A 20,955-nucleotide genomic window follows, 5' to 3' on the forward strand; every position below is an offset into this window, starting at 1 on the left:
TGACATCCTTCCTAAAGTGTGGTGCCCAGAATTGACCACAGTACTCCAGCTGGGGCCTAACCAGTGTTTTATAAAGATTTAGCATAACTTCCTTGCTTTTGTACTCTATGCCTCAATTTATAAAGCCAAGAATCCCGTATGCCTTATTAACAGCCATCTCAACTTGTCCTGCCACCTTCAAAGATTTGTATATGCACACCCCAGGTCTCTCAGTTGCTGCACTCCCTTTAAAATTGTATCCTTTAGTTTATATTACCTCTCCCTACCAAAATGAATCATTTCACACTTCTCTGTGTTAAATTTCATCTGCCATGTGTCTGCCCACTTCACCAGTCTTTCTATATGTCCCCCTGAAGTCTGTTTCCATCCTCCTCAATGCTGAGAAACTATTAAATGTTGATGTTCAGAGAGATTTGGATGTCCTTGTACATGAAACACAGAAAGTTAACATGCAGGTACAGCAAACAATTAGGAAGGCAAATGGTATGTTGGTCTTTATTGCAAGGGGGTTCAAGTACAAGAGTAAGGAAGTCTTGCTGCAATTGTACAGGGCTTTGGTGAGAACGCACCTGGAGCACTGTGTACAGTTTTGATCTCCTTACCTAAGGAAGGACATACTTGCCTTAGAGGCAGTGCAACAAAGGTTCACTAGATTGATTCCTTGGATGAAAGGGTTGTCCTATGAGGAGAAATTGAGTAGAATGGACCTATACTGTGGAGTTTAGAAGAATGAGAGATGATCTCATTGTGGTATATATTATTGATTTAAACTTGAATGTAGGGGGCATGATTGGTAAATTTGCAGATGACACAAAAATTGGCCGTGTAGTTGATAGTGAAGAGGATAGCTGTAGACTCCAAGAAGATATCAATGGGTTGGTGGAGTGGGTGGAAAAGTGGCAAATGGAGTTCAACCCAGAGAAGTGTGAGGTAATGCACTTAGGGAGGGCAAACAGTAACAGGGAATATGCAGTAAACGGGAATATATTGAGAGCGGTAGAGGAAGTGAAAGACCTTGGAGTGCATGTGCACAGGTCCCTGAAGGTGGCAGTACAGGTAGATAAGGTTGTGAAGAAGGCATACGGAATGCTCTCCATTATTAGCCGAGGTATAAAATACAAAAACAGGGATGTAATGATGGAACTGTATAAAACGCTGGTAAGGCCACAGCTGGAGTATTGTGCGCATTTCTGGTCACCACATTACAGGAAGAACGTAATTGCTCTGGAGAGAGTGCAAAGAATATTTACAAGAATGTTGCCAGGGCTTGAAAATTGCAGCTATGAGGAGAGAATGGATAGGCTGGGATTGTTTTCCTTGGAGCAGAGGAGACTGAGGGGAGACTTGATTGAGGTGTACAAAATTATGAGGGGCCCAGATAGAGTAGACAGGGAGTACCTGTTTCCCCAAGCGGAGAGTTCAAGAACTAGAGGACATAGATTTAAGCTGATTGGAGGAAGGATTAGAGGGGACATGAGGAAAAACTTTTTTACCCAGAGGGTGGTGGGTGTATGGAATGTACTGCCCGAATTGGTAGTAGAGGCAGGAACCCTCAACTCTTTTTTTAAAAAAGTACCTGGACCTGCACCTAAAGTGCTGTAAGCTGCAGGGCTATGGACCAGGTGCTGGAAGGTGGGATTAGAATGGGCACTGGTTGTTCTTCGAGCCAGCGTGGACACAATGGGCCGAATGGCCCCCTTCTGTGCTGTATCTTTTCTATGGTTCTATCTCATTGAAACATATAAGATTCTGAGGGGGCTAGACAGAGTAGATACTGAGAGGTTGTTTCCCCTGGCTGGAGAGTCTAGAAGGGGGCATAGTCTCAGGATAAGGGGTCAGCCATTTAGGACTGAGATGAGGAGGAATTTCATTAATATATATCAAGAAAGAGCATGATCCTAATACCGACCCCACGTGGACACCACTATGTACTTCCCTCCAGTCTGAGAAACAACCTATAACCACTACTCTGCTTTCTGTCCCATAGCCAATTTTGTATCCATGCAGACCTGGCCCGGCCCCTTTAATCCCATGAGCTCGAGTTTTGCTAACAAGTTTATGATGACATTTGGGAATGCTTTATCTGAGGTGCTGGGATTCTTCAAACTATCATTCTTTGAATTCTATCCAGAGCTAGGTTACATAAACAATAGACTTCAAAAGTAGTTTCCATTCCATGGATGAAAAATATTTGCAATGTAAATGCTACATTCAACCAAGTATTCAAATGAATAAGCAGTGTTATACAAGAGTGTTTACTGTCACGGGAAATTGAGAGCTGGCTGGGTGATTGAGGAGTAAACCCCGAGTTGAGTCCTTCATTCAACTGGTATGCCTTCAGTTTACTGCTACAGTGCAATCGCAGGTATGATGTAGTTACTATTTAATCATTGATGATATTTATATATAAGTTTTCAGTGCATCTATCATATTCTAGATGTCTTAGTTTATACAAAACATCAACAAATCTCAAGTACTTTAAAAGGAAAAAAAACCTAGTTATTTCCTGCTGAATGTTTGAAGGGATAAATTATCAACCTTACAAACAGTAACATCCTCTTGTATGGTACTAAGCGATGCTTCACACCTGACTTGAGAGACTTTAACTGGTGTTGTTAAGTAAAATGTTTTTACTGCTTCCATTAACATGGGGCATAATCACTTGCTGCAAATGTGATGAAATAATGTAACCCATCCAGGACAAAGTAATCCGTTTGATCAGCACCCATCCACCAGCTGAAGCATCCATTCTCTCCACTACCGACGTACCGTGGCTATAGTATGTACTATCTACAGGATGCATGCAGCAAGTCACCAAGGCTTCCTTGGCAGCACCTCCCAAACCTTCCAAGGCCACATGTTAAGTTTGAGAGTGGTGTAGTTAAGTCCGAAACTAGGATCTTAAATTTAAACAAAGCCAATTACGTAGATATGAGGGGCGAGTTGGCTAAGGTGGATTGGGAAATTAGATTAAAAGATATGACTGCAGATAAACAATGGCGAACATTTAAAGGAATAATTCATAATTCTCAACAAATATACATTCCCTTGAGGAATAAAAACTCCACAGGAAAATTGATCCAACCGTGGCTAACCAGAGAAGTTAAGGATAGTATTAGATTAAAAGAAGATGCTTACAGTGTTGCCAAAAAGAGTAGTAAGGCTGAGGATTGGGAGGGTTTTAGAAATCAGCAAAGGATAACCAAAAAATTGAGAGGGAGAAAATTGAATATAAGAGTAAACTAGCAAGAAATATTAAAACAGATTGTAAGAGCTTCTACAAGAATGTAAAAAGGAAGAGATTAGCTAAAGTAAACGTGGGTGCCTGAGAGACAGTAGAAATTAAAATGGGCAATAAGGAAATGGCAGAAACGTTAAACAAATATTTTGCATCTGTCTTCACAGTAGAAGACACAAAAAACATACCAGAAATAGTGGGGAACCAAGGATCTAATGAGTGAGGAACTTAAAGTAATTAAGATTAGTAATATAAAAGTACTAAAGAATTAATGGGACTAAAGACGACAAATCCCCTGGACCTGATGGGCTGCATCCGAGGGTTCTAAAAAAAAGTGGCTGCAGAGATAATGGATGCATTGGTTTGGATCGTCCAAAATTCCCTAGATTCTAGAACTAGGATTGGATTGGAAGGTAGCAAATGTAACCCCACTCTACAAGAAGGAGAGAGTGAGAAAAAAGGCCAGTTAGCCTGACATCAACAGTAGGGAAAATTCTAGAATCTATTATTAAGGATGTAGTAACAGGGCACTTAGAAAATCATAATATGGTTAGGTAGGGTTAACACGGTTTTTTGAAAAGGGAAATTGTGTTTGACAAATCTTAGAGTTTTTTGAGAGTGTTACTAGCAGGGTAGACGAGGGTACCAGTGGATGTAGTATATTTGGATTTTCAAAAGGCATTCGATAAGGTGCCACACAAGAAGTTGGTATGCAAGATTAGGGCTCATGGGATTGGGGGAATATATTAACATGGATTGGTTAACGGACAGAAAGCAGAGATTAGGAATAAATGGGTCATTTTCAGGTTGGAAGGTTGTAACTAGTGGGGTGCCGCAAGGATCAGTGCTTGGGCCTCAGCTATTTACAATCTGTATTAATGACTTAGATGAGGGGACCGAGTGTAATGTATCCAAGTTTGCTGATGATACAAAGCTAGGTGGACACAGAGGCTGCAAAGAGATATAGACAGGTTAAGTGAGCAGGCGAGAAGGTGGCAGATGGAGTATAACATGGGGAAATGTGAAATTATGCACTTTGGTAGGAAGAATAGAAAAGCAGAATATTTTTTTTAAAGGTGAGAAATAGTATTCAGAGGGATTTGGGTGCCTTGGCACACGAATCACAGGAAGTTAACATGCAGGTAGTGCAAGCAATTAGGAAGGCAAATGATATGTTGGCCTTTATTGCAAGGAGGTTGGCATATAACAGTAAGGAGGTCTAGCTGCAATTTTATACAGGGCTCTGGTGAGGCCACATCTGGAGTACTGTGTACAATTTTGGTCTCCTTACCTAAGGAGTTTAGAGGGGGTCTAACAAAGGTTCGCTAGATTGATTCCTGGGGTGAGAGAGTTGTCCTATGAGAAGAGATTAAGTAGAATGGGCCTATATTCTCTGGAGTTCATAAGAATGAGAGGTGATTTCATTGAAATGTATAAAATTCTTAGAGAGCTTGACAGGGTAGATACTTAGAGGCTGTTTCCCCTGGCTGGAGAGTCTAGAACTAGGGGTCATAGTCTCAAGATAAGAGGTCAGCCATTTAGGACCGAGATGAGGAAAAATTTCTTCAGAGTATTTGAATCTTTAGAATTCTCTGCCCCAGAGGGCTGTGGGTGCTCATTTAGTATATTCAAGATTTTTGGACACTAAGGGAATCAAGGGATATGGGGATAGGGCAGGAAAGTGGAGTTGAGGTAGAAGATCAGCCATGATCTTATTGAATGGTAGAACAGGCTCGAGAGCCATGTGGTCTACTCCTGCTCCTATTTCTTATGTTCTCATGTGACTTCCAGCACCTAGAAGGACAAGGGCAAGGACACAATCACCTCCAAGTCACACACCATCCTGTCTTGGGAATATATCGCTGTTCCTTCATCATCACTGGGTCAAAATTCTGGAACTCCCTACCCAACAGTACTGTGGGAGTACCATCACCACATGGACTGCAGTGGTTCAAGAAGGCTCACTGCCACCTTCTCAAGGGCTTCCTTGTTTTTCAGTTTCTGATTTGCTTTCCATTTATTGCCATCTTCTGATATAAGGGGTGATGCCACATATTGAAATTATAGAGGTGATTTCACAATCAAGCAATCCCAGTGGAGAGCAGTACTTGCACAGAGCACATCTCAGGAAATAACAGAATCAACCCTATAGTTTCAATGTATATAACATCCATGGTATCAGAGGTGGCAATAGATGGAAAGCAAATCAGAAAGTGAAAAACAAGCACGATACTAGAATAAAACTAATAAGGAGATCTGATTTGAATTGATCGTTGCAATCAAAGAAGTAAACATAAACTTAATACAAATGGATTTTGACAAACTGTGTCACTGGGACAGTCGAGTAGCACTGATCAGCACTCACTAGCACTTTAAATAGTTGCTCAGCCTCACCTCTTCATGGTGCTACTCAGAAAGTTAGTCCTATAAAAAGAATGTTAGTACTTTTATTCTATTTCTTTCATGGTTCTCAGCCCAAAACTGGCACTTTAATGCTGATGAGTGTTAAGCAGGACCCTATCTAACAGTGCTAGTCTATGAGCAATGAATGCAACAAAATAAAAGCACTAATATTCCTTCTATAGCATTGATATTGCAGAGGAGAGGCTGAGCAAATGTTCAAAGTAAGCTGTTTTGCTGGTCAGCTGTTTCAAGTAACATTGCTCAGCAGTAAAGTACTTAGCACATCGGAGCTTGCACAATAGCTACTTTCTGCCAAGTCCATCAACAGTAGAAGCAACAACAACTTGCATTTATGTAGAACATTTAATGTAGGAAAATGTCCCAAGGTGCTTCAACGAGGCATAAGAAAGCAGATGCAGAGCCAAAGAAGGAAAGATTATCGGGGGTAATAAAAGCTTGGTCAAAGAGATGGGATTTAATGAGGGTATTAAAGGAGGGGAGGGAGATGGAAGGGTTTAGGGATGGATTTCCAGCGAGTGGAGTTTAGGTAGCTGAAGAGCCGGTTGCCAATGGTGGGCCGAAGAGTGAAGGGGATGCTCAAGAGGCTGGAGTCGGAGGGAGGAGAGCTTGATGAGCTTACAAAGGTTGAGGTGGGTGAAGCCATGAAGGGATTTAAACACACGGATGAGAATTTTAAATTTGATATGTGGAGAGACCGGGGACCAATATAGGTGTGCTGGGTGAATTGGATTTGGTGCAGGATAGAAAACAGGCAGCAGAGTTTTGGATAAGCTGAAGTTTACAGTGGGTGGAGGATAGGCGGCCAGCCAGGATAACATTGGAATAATCAAGTCTCGAGGTAAAGGCATGAATGAGAATTTCAGCAGCAGATGGGCTGAGGTAGGGGCAGGAGTGGACAATGTTATGGAGGTGAAAGTAGGCAGCGTTTGTGATGGAGAGGATATGAGATCAGAAACTCTGCTTGGGATTAAAGAGGGCACTGAGCTTGAGAACAGTCTGCAGTCCTCCAGGCGAGGGACCGGGATGGAGTCAGTGGCAAAGATTTGGAATTTACAGCGGGGACCAAAGATGATGGTTTTGACTTTCTCAGTGTTTTGCTGGAAGAATTTACAGCTCATCCAAGACTGGATGTTAAACAGAGGCAGAGGAGGTGATGGAGAGGTACAGCCGAGCGTCATTGCTATACATGTGAAAGATGACTCCATGGCTTTGTATGCCAAGGAGTGGCATGTAGATAAGAGGAGGGGGCCGAGGATGGATCCTTGGGGGACTCGAGGTAATGGTAAAGGATTGTGGGGGTGGAACGAGAAGCCATTGTTAGAAATGCTTTGGCTACGATTGAATAGAACCAAGCGAAGGCAGTCCCACAAATTTGGACAACACAGGAGAGGGATTGGAGAAGGATCATGTGAACGACTGCTTCAAAGGCTGCAGAGAGCTCAAGGAGGAGTAGTGGGGATAATACATCATGGTCACAGTCATAGAGAATATCATTCATAACTTTGGTTAGGGCCATTTTTGTGTTGTGGAAAGAGTAGAAACTTGATTGAAGGAATTCAGAGTTGTGGGAAAGGTGGGCAGGATTTGAGGGCCGACAACATATTAAGGAACCTTGGAGAGGAAAGGCATATAGGAGATGGAATGATCATGAAGACAGAAGGGGTCGAAGGTGGATTTTTTTTTGGATGGGGTTGATGATGGTAGATTTGAAAGGTAGGGCGACAGTGCCTGAGGAGAGGAAACCATTTACAATATTGGCTAAAATGGGGGCCAGGAAGGGAAGTTGGGTGATTGGGAATTTAATGGGAATGGGGTTGAGAGAGCAGAATGCTGATATTGGTACATGGATAAGAATATTTATCAAGGCACCAATCAAATTCTTAATCCCCTCACCTTAACTACTCACCAAAGGAGTGAAAAATGTCGAAATTTGGCTTACCAAATTGTCTTACAGCAACCAGTTTGGATTATAATAGCGTTTATATTACTAACCTCCAATTAGGATGTTCAAAAGCTAGTGAGTAAATGAATTAACCCTTTCCTGCCAAATTATTAAAGAAGTCAGACAACAAATTCATGAATTAACAATTGTTAACCTCAGAATCATAGTTATCAGCACTTAAATTTAGGCATTGAATACACAACTATTTAGTAGATAGGGTTGAATGATGACATGAATGTGAAGTTACAAAGACAGCTCAGTATGTCACTATTTCAGCAGTAACTGCTTGCTGATTATAAATTTACAGTTCAGATCAGTGTCTGAGATTGATATAAATTGATGCAATTAATTTTGGATTAGACGTCTTAGATAGCTGACAGGTTAACAGCCTTAGAAAGCCACTTTATTGAATAGATTAAATCATAGTTAGCGATGTTCCAGAATTTATACAACCTCAACAACAACTTGCATTTATATAGCACCTTTAACATAGTAAAACATTTTAATGAGCTGGCTTAGTTGAACTGGTTGCCTCACTTTCCTCTGTGACATCAGTGATGAACTCGCACCTGTTGAAGTGCTATCCGTTTATCTTGGATTCTCTGCTCCACACTGGTAGGTTTCATGGATGAGTTGAGATTGGAGGGGGTTGTGTAGAGTCGGGGGAGAAACGAGTTTAGGCATGGGACTGGGGGGAGCTTTAGCTTAGTGGGCAGGGGGAAGGAGTGTAGGCCGCAGAGGCAGCTGAATGGATGGTCTCTATCTTGGGAATGGAGAAATCCATGAACTTCTCACACTTGAGCGGTGAATTGGGCTAGGGATCACAAATTGTATTTGTGTAATTTTAGGAAAAGAATGGATGGAAAGCACATTCCTTTCATTGTAGGCTGAAAAATATTTATTTCTGCAAATTAGAACAATGTTCCAACATCAGAAGTTTTCAAAAGTTTCCTGTTATAAACACATCTTCAGCTTCTAGACACTGAACTGACTGCAGCATTATTGTGAGAGAGTTTTGCTACGTAACATTGCAGCTAAGTTGGAGAAAGAATTTTTGTGCAAACCTTGTTGAGCAAAAGGCCCCAAAATCTATGGTCCATGATCCTGGCAGCTTCACTAGGATTGCACCCATCGTCATTCCTCCTGGCCCCACAAAAATCTTCTCACCCATTGCTGGCCGCTCAATGACCCCCACCCGCCCAAGATGTAGAACAGGCTACCGATTCACTATCTCACAAAGTCAAAATTACCCCCAGCATTTCTTCACTTGCTTTGGAGGAGAAACAACATAAATACATGAAAGCCTGAAGTGTTGATGGCACTATTTATTCTTGGATTGGGTGCTGTGAGCCTGCCCCTCTCTTTCCCACCCCACCCCCACCCCACCCCCCCTCCCCAACAGAAAATTCAATTTTTTATATACTTGGTGCATTTTCCAATATTTTGTCATGTACAATGAACATAGGCATTGCATTATTTTCATCTACAGATTGACACTTGCTTAACCTTATTGAAAACCACTCTTTGTGCCATTTGAATTATTTTTCGTTCTATTTTAAAACTACCCCCCACCACCTTTCCTCCAGTAGCAGCAGATAATCTATTACTGGGAGAAAAAAAACTTTAATTAATTTTCATTAAATCAAAATAGCAAGTAGGGGAATCAATTATGTCTTATTGAAGCATGGGATCATTTCAGAGGGGGCTGTAGATAGCAGCATAATTGTAACAGTCCTCACCAATGCTGCCTCCCCCTGTGCCAACTGGTAATGCATGTCTTGCTGCTCAGGAAAGTTTAGAATTTCTACATTAAAAATGGTGCAGATGCATTCTAGTTTATTTTAAACACTTTCATATGTGAAAATTGATAAGATTTTTGGGAAAAACAAAGTGGCATTTAGGTTTTCAACAGACCAAGCAAACCATCATTTACCCAAAAGGTACCTCAACGTTCCTCATCTCAATTCGCAAAGGCACTCTACTTCTCCCCTCCCCAGACCCTGTTCAGATACATTGTACACTCATCCAACTCCCCACCCTGTTCAGAGATATTCTTCTCTTCCAACCCTCCCACTTCATGTTAGTGCTCTTCACTCTCCTCTCCCCCCCCCCCCCCACCCCACCCCTGCCCAATTCAAACAGGCACTCTTCTCTCTTCCAACTCAGTTTAAACTGGGATCTATTCCCCCCCCCCACCCTTTCTCTGTTAATGCTAGCATTCTCCTTCTCCACCCTAAAATGCCACTCCTGGGTTTTCCCCTTTCTTCTCCTAGTTAGTACTCCCAGTTTTTCCTTCGATCCCCATCTCTCCTAAGCACCCCTCTGTAAGAGATTCAGAGGTGACACCAAATTGGGTACAACAGTCCTTTATTTCAAGTACAAACAAGTCGTAATACATTTCAGTATTTAAGCAGTAAAACTCTTTCCTCCTCTGGGTCGAGTTCGTAGTCCAGCTGGCCCCTTCTCAGTTGGCGTCTCGACCTCTACAACTCTACCCAGTGCTATGCCCTTCCTTTTATATAGTTCTAGTCACATACAACCTTTCAAACAAGGTATTGCTTTTCGCAAACCTCCAGGTGGTTATCGAGCAAAGTCAATGGTTTTCCTTTAACTGTCTCGCCACTGTTCCTAACGTCAGTGTTTTTTCCTATTTCGGAACCATTGTTCTGCTATCTTTCCGGAGTCGTCAGGCAGCTTGTAACTGTATTGTGGTTTGAGTGATCGAAGTTTAGTGATTGTGTTAAGCCAATAATCTTCCACTTTAAGAAAAATCAAGAATGATTCGCAATGCAGGATGGTTAATATGGCCAAACAAAAGATTTTTTTGTTTCAAAAATATACTTTATTCATAAAATTTGTAACAATACATACAGTATAGTCGCCATATCACATTTCAAACGTAGACAATACAGATTATACAATTTGCAAGATACATAAAGTACAGTTCAAATATGATTCGAACAATGCAGTTACACATCGTACATGATGATAATTACAGTTCATGACACTCTCTAGGGTGCCTCATTGCATTACAATCAATACAGCTTATTGATTACAGATGTATTACAGGTACATTATATTTCATTACATTCATTTGTATTTTACATTCTGCCCAAGGGGGATTTTCGATGATTCCAGCCCCTCAGTATACAATGGCGGGAGGGCTCTAAACGGTGGCCTTTCCCCACAGAGCCTTTGCGGCGGCCCCTCCCAGCTTCAGTGCGTCCCACAGCACGTAGTCCTGGACCTTGGAATGTGCCAGTCTGCAACACTTGGTCGAGGACAACTTCTTGCACTGGAAGACCAGCAAGTTTTGGGCAGACCAAAGGGCATCTTTTGCCGAGTTGATGGTCTTCCAGCAGCAGTTGATGTCTGTCTCTGTGTGCGCCCCCGGGAACAGCCCGTAGAGCACAGAGTCCTGTGATATGGAGCTGCTGGGGACAACCCTGGACAGATACCACTGCATCTCTCTCCAGACCTTCTTTGCAAAGGCACATTCCAGAAGGAGATGGGTGACGGTCTCGTCTCCACCGCAGCCTCCTCGGGGACAGCGCGTGGTGGCACTGAGATGCCGGGTGTGCATGAAGGATCTGACTGGAAGGGCCCTTCTCACCACCAGCCAAGCTACGCCTTGGTGCTTGTTTGAAAGCTCTGGCGATGAGGCGTTCTGCCAAATGACTTTTGACAGTCTGCCCGGGAAACCAGCCGACAGGATCCACCATCTACTTTTCCCACAGGGTCTTGAGGACATTACGTGCAGACCACTTCCTGATCGACTTGTGGTCAAAGGTGTTTTTCTGCACAAACTTTTCTACAAAGGACAGGTGGGGCGGAACGTTCCAACTGGATGGAGCATTCCATGACAGCGTGGCCAGGCCCACCCTTTGCAACACTGGGGACAAAGAGAACTTCAGCACGTAGTAACACTTTGTGTTTGCATACCAAGAATCTATGCACAGCTTGATGCAGCCGCACACAAAAGTGGCCTTCAGGATGAGGGCGACGTTGGGTACATTTAGCCACCCTTTCTCTGGAGATTTATACATCGTGTCCCTGCGGACATGGTCCATTTTTGATCTCCAGATAAAGTGGAAAATGGCTCGGGTGACTGTCACGGCACAGGAGCGAGGTATGAGCCAGACCTGCGCCACGTATAGCAACACCAAGAGCACCTCGCACCTGATGTCCAGGTTCTTACCCACCATCGAGAGGGATCGTTGATCCCACCATCCCAATTTCTGCTTCACTTTGGCAATACACTCCTCCCAGTTCTTGGTGCATGCCCTGGCCCCTCCGAAGCAGATCCCCAGCACTTCAGGTAATCTGACCTGACGATGAAGGAGACAAAGGATCAGTCAGTCCAGTTCCCAAAGAACATGGCCTCGCTCCTGCTGCGATTTACACAGGCCCCCGAGGCCAGTTTGAACTGGTCGCAGATGCTTATCAATCTGTGGTGGACCAATGTCCATGTACAGGGAGGCCAAATAAGAGATGTCCATATTACTCCTATCCCCAATATTCTTACACCTCCCAGCCTCTTCCCATGTCATTGTTCCTCCTTTCCACTCCCTTCACCGTCACTTCTACCTGAGTCCTGTTGCTAATTAAAGTGATTTTAGCCACTGCTTACTCTGGATGGAAATTCCTGTTCTCTGAAGTATTCCTGCCCACAGTATATGCAGTGGTTGAAATCACTTCCAGTAGCAGCAGGACTCCAGTAGGAATGACATTAAAGGGGGAGTGCCTGGTATGTTCTTATTTTTGTCTGTGATCATGGACTATGCTCCCAAAATTTCAAACGTGGATAGTTGTCTTGTATATCTACTGCACCAATGTAACCATTCCGTTTCTTGTACTAGCCATCTTTGTGGCCTGTGTAAGTGAGCTTGTTGATTTACTACCAGTTGCACAGTATTGTGAACGGACTAGGAATTGGTTGGAGACTTTGGGTTGGGTTTGAATCCAGGTCCCAGGTGAGAAAGAACCCACTGTAAATTTAAATTGGCTGGCTTAAATTCTAAGTTTATTTACTGAGCAGCACCATTTAAGCAAGTGGCGGAACATCAGTCTAAACTGTTATCAAGCAATTCTTCATAACAGTAACTGAAAATATTGATTTAATCTCCAACTAAATCAGCAATTAATACTAATACATAATTTCCCAAAATAGATTTGGCTTATATTTCTATACCGTAAATGAAGTGTGTGAAAAGCATTTGTTCTTTTTAGATAGTAAATTAATAAATGTAGGGTGGGGTAAGTGCTATACAGAAAAGCCAAGATCAGGTGATTGTATTGTTTTAGGCCTTTCACCATTCTTGAATATTTTTGCATGCATTAACGGCTGCTGCAACTTGTCCTTAAACGCCATTTCATTTCTGTGAAGCTAGCTATCTGGATAAAACTGCAGCAAAGGGCTTTTCTACATCGAAGGCAGCATTATGAAATAAAAATCCTCCAGTGATGCTGCTATTTTAGATGTCTGCTGGCACACTGGTGGAGACAGCTGCAACCGATTTTGAGGGAAGGTGATGAGATCTTAATAAACCAAAATAGAACAGAAGCTTGGGATGCTGGGAACTACTTGCCTGAATACAAAAATATTTACAGTTGTCTAAAGCAACCTGCAGAATTTCTGAAAAACAGATCTAGTAACAGTGGCCACATTTGAATTCCTCTAGGCACTTGCTTATGATTTTTAGATGGGCAGCTGTACTTGTGCTCTGAGCGATGGCCTATTGTTTTTAAAATACGTAATCTATATGGTTATGGTATAAACCTTTTTTCCTTTATTTAATTGCCAAATATTTGAAAATCTATTCTGAGATTCATAAATTATTTCAAAGTGCAGGTACATAGAAAATACTTCTTGAGACAGTGATCTGGACTTTCCTCCCTTTGGCAGGTTTGTGGCAACCCTAATACCTTCTGCTAAGTCGCCGCTAGTTCCTTCCAGAACCCTCATTAGCCTGCAGGGTAGTTTACAGGCCAGAAAGCAGCCCTTCATTGGCTTACTGCCATTGGGAGGGTGGTAATACCGTTCTGGTACAGCCTTTAAAAGCAGCAGCCTCATGGTGTCAGCAGCTGGAAGAACCCCAAATTCTCAAATATATCATTTGAGGTGCTGCTGATGGAATTGAGGGCCAAGAGAGACCATCTGTCTGATGGGCACTGAGGACAGGAGGCCCCATTGGAAAGTGGTGCAGGCTGCTGGGAGGGAGGTTGGAGAGGCAGTCGGTGCAATCTCCATCACCTCGAGAACTGCCACACAGTGCAGAAAGAGATTCAACAACCTCAAAAGGATGGCCAAGGTAAGTCTAGGCTCTGATGCCAATACACATCCTGTACCACCATATAGATTCACTCACCTGTTTAACTATCATACACTTTCACTTAGCACCTGGATGTTGGAGAAACTCACTTCTGCTAAGGGCAACCTCTCACCACTCAAGCACTTTCTTCACTCAAAACCACTCTCTTAACTCACTTTGCCTACCAAAAGGGTGTCTCCTAGTCTTTTAAAGACACTTCTTTTACAAGGACAAGATACCTACACCACCTCATCATGGCATGCACAACCTCATATGGTGTGAATCTCTGACACTCATAGGCCAGATTTTCCCACAATGATAGGATTGGAGATGTACATCGTAAACCTCACCGTCTAGCCAGGGAGGGAGGAGCAAGGACTACCATCACTGAAAATCCTCAGTGCGCAGGAAGAGGAAGCATTAGATGTTTGCTGTTCTTTGCAGTGCGCCATGGGATCTTGTACGCCTGCCTGAGAGGGCAGACAGGGCCTCAGTTTAATGTCTCATACAAAAGACAGCACCTGCAACAGTGCAGCATTCCCCTGTTTTGTTTTACTAATACCACATACCACAATGGTTGCTGCTCCCTTATATAAATGCAAGTTCTTTCTTTCATCATATTCATGAGCTCGGCTCATCATTCAACTGTATCTACTCCTTTGCTGATGATTCCACTCTATGTTCATCAAGATCCTTTTTAGAGCCTCAGTGAACACAGCTTGCAGTCCTCTCATAGTGCAATATCTGTATCACTGCATCTTGATGTCCTCCATGCCCTTAAGCACCTAAGCTAGGTTGATAACACTGCATTACTGAGGGAGTATTGACTAGTCAGGGGTGCCCTCCTTCAGATGAAACGCTAAACCATGGCACTATCTCTCTATTCAGGTGGATGTTAAAAATCAAACGAAACTATTTTGAAGAACAGTAGGAAGTTCTCTCAGTGCCCTAGCCAACTTTCCTCCTTTTAAACAACATTATCACTAAACAAATTAACTGGTCATGCATCTCATTGATGTTTGCATGATCTTAATGGGTGCAAAATCACTGCCACGTTTGCCTACGTAACAACGGTGATTGTACTTTAGAACAATTTATTATATATGAAGTTGTTTGGGATATTTAAGAGAAACATAATAAGGCACTATATAAATGCAAGTGTTTTAATAAAAATCTTGGTTTTTAACTCTTCAAAGACTCCATTTATTCATCTCTCACAAATCTATCCAATGGCTATAATTTCTTACTTTTGGTTAACACTGCTCTTTGACCTTTGTCTATAGACACTATTCCCTCTGACCTCAAATGGAACTTTGATATATCCTCCATTTATAAAATGTCTCCGAGAAGCTTGGTTTCCTTTTTCATGCCAAACACTTATCTTCCCCCTCCACACATCTTAACATTCTATAGATCCAAGCCCATCCAAGGATTAAACACTGCTCCCATGTGGGGGGAGGCTCTTCCAACATCTCCGTAAAACACTCTCATGGTATATAAGAACAAGCTACATGTCTGATTGAAAATCCCTTTCTCACTTCTAGCCTACACCCATCTTTCTCCATCACAACGTTCTTGTCTTTTTTTTGTTTTACTAATATCACAATGGTCTTTGCTCTGTTGAACTTCCCTCTCGTTTCTTCTAAGCTACAAAAAAGTCAGCTTACATGCTGTTCCTCCTTTTTGCATCCACAGTGTTGAAATTGAGTCTCACTGTACAAACTCTTACTCTGACTCGTGCTGTCCCAGGATCTCCAAACTATGGGACTCCTTAGTGCTCTCGTTATTTTTATCCTCCTACAATCTTCAGGCGTTAAAAACCCAAACTTGTTATCATCTAATCAATACTTTCTAATTTGCCTCTTTTGTACACTTTTCAACAATGGTGGTGTTTTTACCTTGTTTTCTTAATAAAAAAATCTATGGTCTTGTCATATGGCTTTCATCCTCTTCAGTGATGTCACTAGGATTTCAGTTAAAGCATAAGTGTGAACATGTGAAATGTAGGCTGCTCAACACTAGTAGCGACAATGCTGAGGTGCTGTATTATTTGAGATGAAGGTGCTATACTATGAGGTACTGTACTGAATAAGGGACTGCAATGAGGCAGAGGTACTGTACTGAGGGGTTCCATGGAGGAGGAGGTTCTGTACTAGGTGAGGTGGGGGTGGGGGATGCATTTTAACCGGGGCCTGATCGGGGAAGCTGCTGCAGCATTCCTGCAGGACTGAAGCAGGTCGGCAGCAGGTGGGAAGGTGGGATGGACAAAGATGTCTTTTAGGTAAGTCAAAAAATGTCCTTTGTTGGACCAGGAGTGTTCCTCCAGGCCCCACAAGGAAAGTCGTGGTCTGCCCCCTCTCGCACAGGACCCTCTCCGCCACTTACCTGGAAGCCGGTGGACGGTCAATGGTTGCCCGATCTTCACCAGCCTGCAGCTTCTCTGCACCCTCTTTCCATCTGAAATGGGTGGGAAGTGGACTGACAGCATTTTAATTGAGGCTTGGGAATTAAAATACCTCACACCTGAATCTTAGGCTACTGAATGGGTTTCACCCCCACTGCCCACCTGAAACCCAATCGGGGTGAAAATCAACCCCACGTGGTGCGTGTAGCTTTTGGTAAAAATACCCATGTTTTTCAGAAAAAGCTACGTGGGCAGGTTTCCACATGATATGATTAGGAAGAACAATTCTAGAATACAGAAATTGGCCAGTTTCTAAACCAAGGACTGAGTGCAAGTTGGGATATGGCAGGGATGTGGCTGGTTGTTTCCTTCTGTGACATCTGACAAACTTGCAGATTTTTTATTTTTTTTTTGATTCCCACGTGGTTTACACCTCGAGGTTATCTGGAAGTGAAACTGCAGTTGCTGTCTTGAAGCTCACTGATACCGAAACCAAAGCACAGAGATGATTTCTGTAACCTTTCGTCCTCAGCACTTTTATTGAGTGGTGTTGCTCTTTTTTTCTGGTGCTCAGTTAAGAATGTCACCCAAATAGCCACATCACAAAGGAGGTGTTGAGGGTTTTGAACAATACTGAACACAGCCTCTGTCCCTAAGTGTAAATTACTAACATCTCTCTGCAACAAATGCAGAAACAGCACAACCATTTTTATTTAACAAACAAAAATAAAGACCTTTCTTGGTAATACCATCCTGCTCCTTAGGCAGGTAGCTCTTAAACAGCAGCTCTGGAATCAATAGTGCCAGGTTTTTCTGGGAGCACTTTGTCCCTGAACTGTACCTGGTGCTATTAGAGGAAGTTTAAGTGCGGAGCTCTCTGACATTCATTTTCATGACATTTACATGCTGTGCCCTCCAGACACCAGAAAAGCCTCGGAGGAAGTTCAAGTGCGGGTGGTACATTTACCCAGGAAGTCATTGGGAGTCATCGGTTTTCAAAATTTTAATTGCTCTTTTTTCTTTCCTTCTTTCATCATACAGCCTCTTGCAGCTGTTGCCTCAACAGTTGGTCTGTTGTAAATCATCTTTGTTATGAATATTCCAGGGCAGTATTTATTTTGTTCCTATATTTAGTACAGGTATCTAGAGTTGCATTACTGGTAGAATTTGCCAGTGTTAGATTTGTGGTCCCATTTTTTGAGTCCTGTTAATCAAGTGAAATTGGGGAACCATGGCAGGGTGAATTTCCGGGGGGTTCTCCTGCTTGTCCACTGTAACTTTGATAGAAAAGCCACAAAATCCCCAGAAAGTGCTGTGAGCACAGTTGATGCCATTTTTCCGGGGTTCCAATGGCTCTTTGCCAAAGTTACAGCAGACGAGTGGGAGAACCCCCTGGAAATTCATCCCCATAGTGTAGATTCTAGTTGACTTGGATTGTACTACCAGACCTCCTCCAGAGTAACGTATATCGGCTAGATTTTGGTCTGAGCCCGTTTTCAAACCCAGACTCAACGCTGTGTGACCAGCCTGCATCTGAACCAAGAAGCACGAAGATCAATGGAAATTGTTCCTCGGACCTCATCAGTATACTTGGTGCGAGCTGACCATGCAGGTACCTCCACAGGCAGCTCGCCCAAGTGAATTGCAGAGCAATTAAACAAATACTTTGGTTCTGTCTTCATGGAAGAGGACACAAATAACTTTCCAGAAATGCTAGGGAACCAAGGGACTAGTGAGAAGGAGGAATTAAAGGAAATTAGTATTGGAAAAAAAACATGCTGGAGAAATTAATGGGACTGAAAGCCAATAAATCCCCAGGACCTGATGATCTGCATCCCAGAGTACTAAAAGAGGTAGCCATGGAAATAGTGGATGCATTAGTTGTCATCTTCCAAAATTCTATAGATTATGGAACAGTTCCTGCAGATTGGAGGGTGGCAAATGTAACCCCACTATTTTTTAAAAAAGGAGGGAGAGAGAAAACAGGGAACTCCAGACCGGTTAGTCTAACATCAGTAGTAGGGAAAATGCTAGACTCTATTATAAAGGATATGATCACAGGACACTTAAAAAATATATCAATGGGATTAGACAAAGTCAACATGGATTTATGAAAGGGAAATCATGTTTGACAAACCTACTGGAGTTTTTTGAGGATGTAACTGGTAGACTAGATAAGGGAGAACCAGTGGATATGGTGTATTTGGATTTTCAGAAGGCCTTTGATAAAGTCCCACATAAGAGGTTAGTGTGCAAAATTAAAGCACATGGGATTGGGGGGAATATACTGGCATGGATTGAAAATTGGTTAACAGACAGGAAAGAGAGTAGGAATAAATGGGTCTTTTTCCAGGTGGCAGGCAGTGACGAGTGGGGTACCGCAGGGATCAGTGCTTGGGCCCCAGCTATTCACAATATATATCTTCGATTTGGATGAGGGAACCAAATGTAATATTTCCATGTTTGCTGACGACACAAAACTAGGTGGGATCGTGAGTTGTGAGGAGGATGCAAAGAGGCTTCAAGGCAATTTAGACAAGTTGAGTGAATGGGCAAATACATGGCAGATGCAGTATAATGTGGGTAAATGTGAAGTTATCCACTTCGGAAGGAAAAACAGAAAGGCAGAGTATTATTTAAATGGTGATAGATTGAGGAATGTTGATGTTCAAAGGGACCTGGGTGTCCTTATACACCAGCCACTGAAAGCAAACATGCAGATGCAGCAAGCAGTTAGGAAGGCAAATGGTATGTTGGCCTTGATTGCAAGAGGATTTGAGTACAGGAGCAAGGATGTCTTACTGCAGTTATGCAGGGCCTTGGTGAGACCACTCCTGGAATATTGTGTGCAGTTTTGGTCGCCATACCTAAGAAGGGATATACTTGCCATAGAGGGAGTGCAGCGAAGGTTCACCAGACTGATTCCTGGGATGGCAGGACTGTGGTATGAGGAGAGATTGGGTCGATTCGGCCTGTATTCACTTGAGTTTAGAAGAATGAGAGGGGATCTGATTGAAACATATAAAATTCTGACAGGGCTAGACAGATTGGAGGCAGGGAGGATGTTGGGGGGGTTCCAGAACGAGGGATCACAGTCTCAGGATACAGGGTAGGATATTTATGACTGAGATGAGGAGAAATTTCTTCACTCAGAGGGTGGTGAACCTGTGGAATTCTCTACCACAGAAGGCTGTGGAGGCCAAGTCACTGAATATATTTAAGAAGGAGCGAGATAGATTTCTAGATACAAAAGGCATCAAGGGGTATGGGGAGAGAGCGGGAATATGGTATTGAGATAGAGGATCAGCCATGATCATATTGAATGGTGGAGCAGGTTCGAAGGGCCGAATGGCCTACCCCTGCTCCTATTTTCTATGTTTCTAAGACATCAACGTCAGGCCACCTGCCTCGCCGGCAGCAGCCCTCAGGTAAGTCCTGGGACAGAGGATGATCACAACTCCTATAGAGTCGGGGACCACTCCTGCTCCACAGGAACAATTTTTAAAAAAAATTTCCATCTACCTGTCGTTACCGACCATGAAAGATCCTGAGCCTGTTCCGCTCATTGGCAACAAATTTCAAAAATTTATTTTTAGGCCTGGGATGCCTTTTTAAAAAAAAGGGACCCACGAATTTAGCACTGGGACCAATGCCTGCGCAGATTGGGCACAGATTGAATGCAGGCCGTCCCACTTCTAAATTGGTATGCTTTGCACCATTTTACATCTGACAAACAGCCATAAGGCATACCAATTTCTGCCCCTTTGTCTCAGTATGGCGTCTACTGCTGTTCCAGTCAATATAAAGTAACACTCCATCTTTGTGCTTGTGCAGATGCAACTGTAAGTTGCTATGGTGTTGCCTAGCAACAATGACAAAGCACTAATAACAAACTTGCCCAATATCTGATCTGGCTTTAGTGTGCAATTGAGAAACTGAGTTACAGTAATTATAGAAATTACCCCATGCACACACACACTCCTCTGAGAATTCTGAGGCTGATGTTATTTAGGTACCACTTTATTTTCTCTTTGTCCATCACTTTTTTTCTGTCTGCTTTCTCTCCTTTTTCCGCCAGCTTTCTGCCCTCTCCTCTCCTGAAGGTGTTGACGCTTGCTGGGATCTAGTTCAATGAACACCAGTCATCCATTGTACCGAAGTGGTCAATTAACAGTGACTCTTGGCATTCTACCCAAACTGAGAGGCACTGGATAACTATCAAGAGCAGGGAGCCCTGACCAATTTTCCCCTTCTAACCCAAGATCACCTCCCCAGCCGAATACTTCTTGGGTGAATTTCCACAAGGGTTCTCCTGATCGTCCACCGTAACTTCAGCAGAATAGCCTTGGAAAACCTCAAAAAAACTATCTCTTTTTTTCCCCCAGACTTACCACATTCTTCCACCAAAGTTACAGCGGACAATCAGGAGAGCCCCTGTGAAAATTCACCCCCGTAATCTATTGAACGTACGATTTTCCAAATAAAATATTTGAAGCAACAGAATGAAGAATAGTAGAACATTAGCAGTGGAGCAATACCTCCTGAGGTAATTAATACAGTTGTTGTCAGCTCCCTGGCAGTTGCAGTGTTGAGCAGCAGATCCCATCCTGATTCCAGCCTTGACTATGGTTTACCG

At 42.9% G+C, this 20,955-nt stretch overlaps 1 protein-coding gene across 1 annotated transcript in view; it reads left to right on the top strand.

The window, feature by feature from the left end:
• Window positions 1-20,955, top strand: part of pkia (cAMP-dependent protein kinase inhibitor alpha) — an 82,926-nt gene that overhangs the window by 51,190 nt on the left and 10,781 nt on the right. The window lies entirely within an intron of this gene.

Source organism: Heptranchias perlo, chromosome 3, assembly GCF_035084215.1.
Source record: "Heptranchias perlo isolate sHepPer1 chromosome 3, sHepPer1.hap1, whole genome shotgun sequence".
Taxonomy (NCBI): Eukaryota; Metazoa; Chordata; class Chondrichthyes; order Hexanchiformes; family Hexanchidae; genus Heptranchias; species Heptranchias perlo.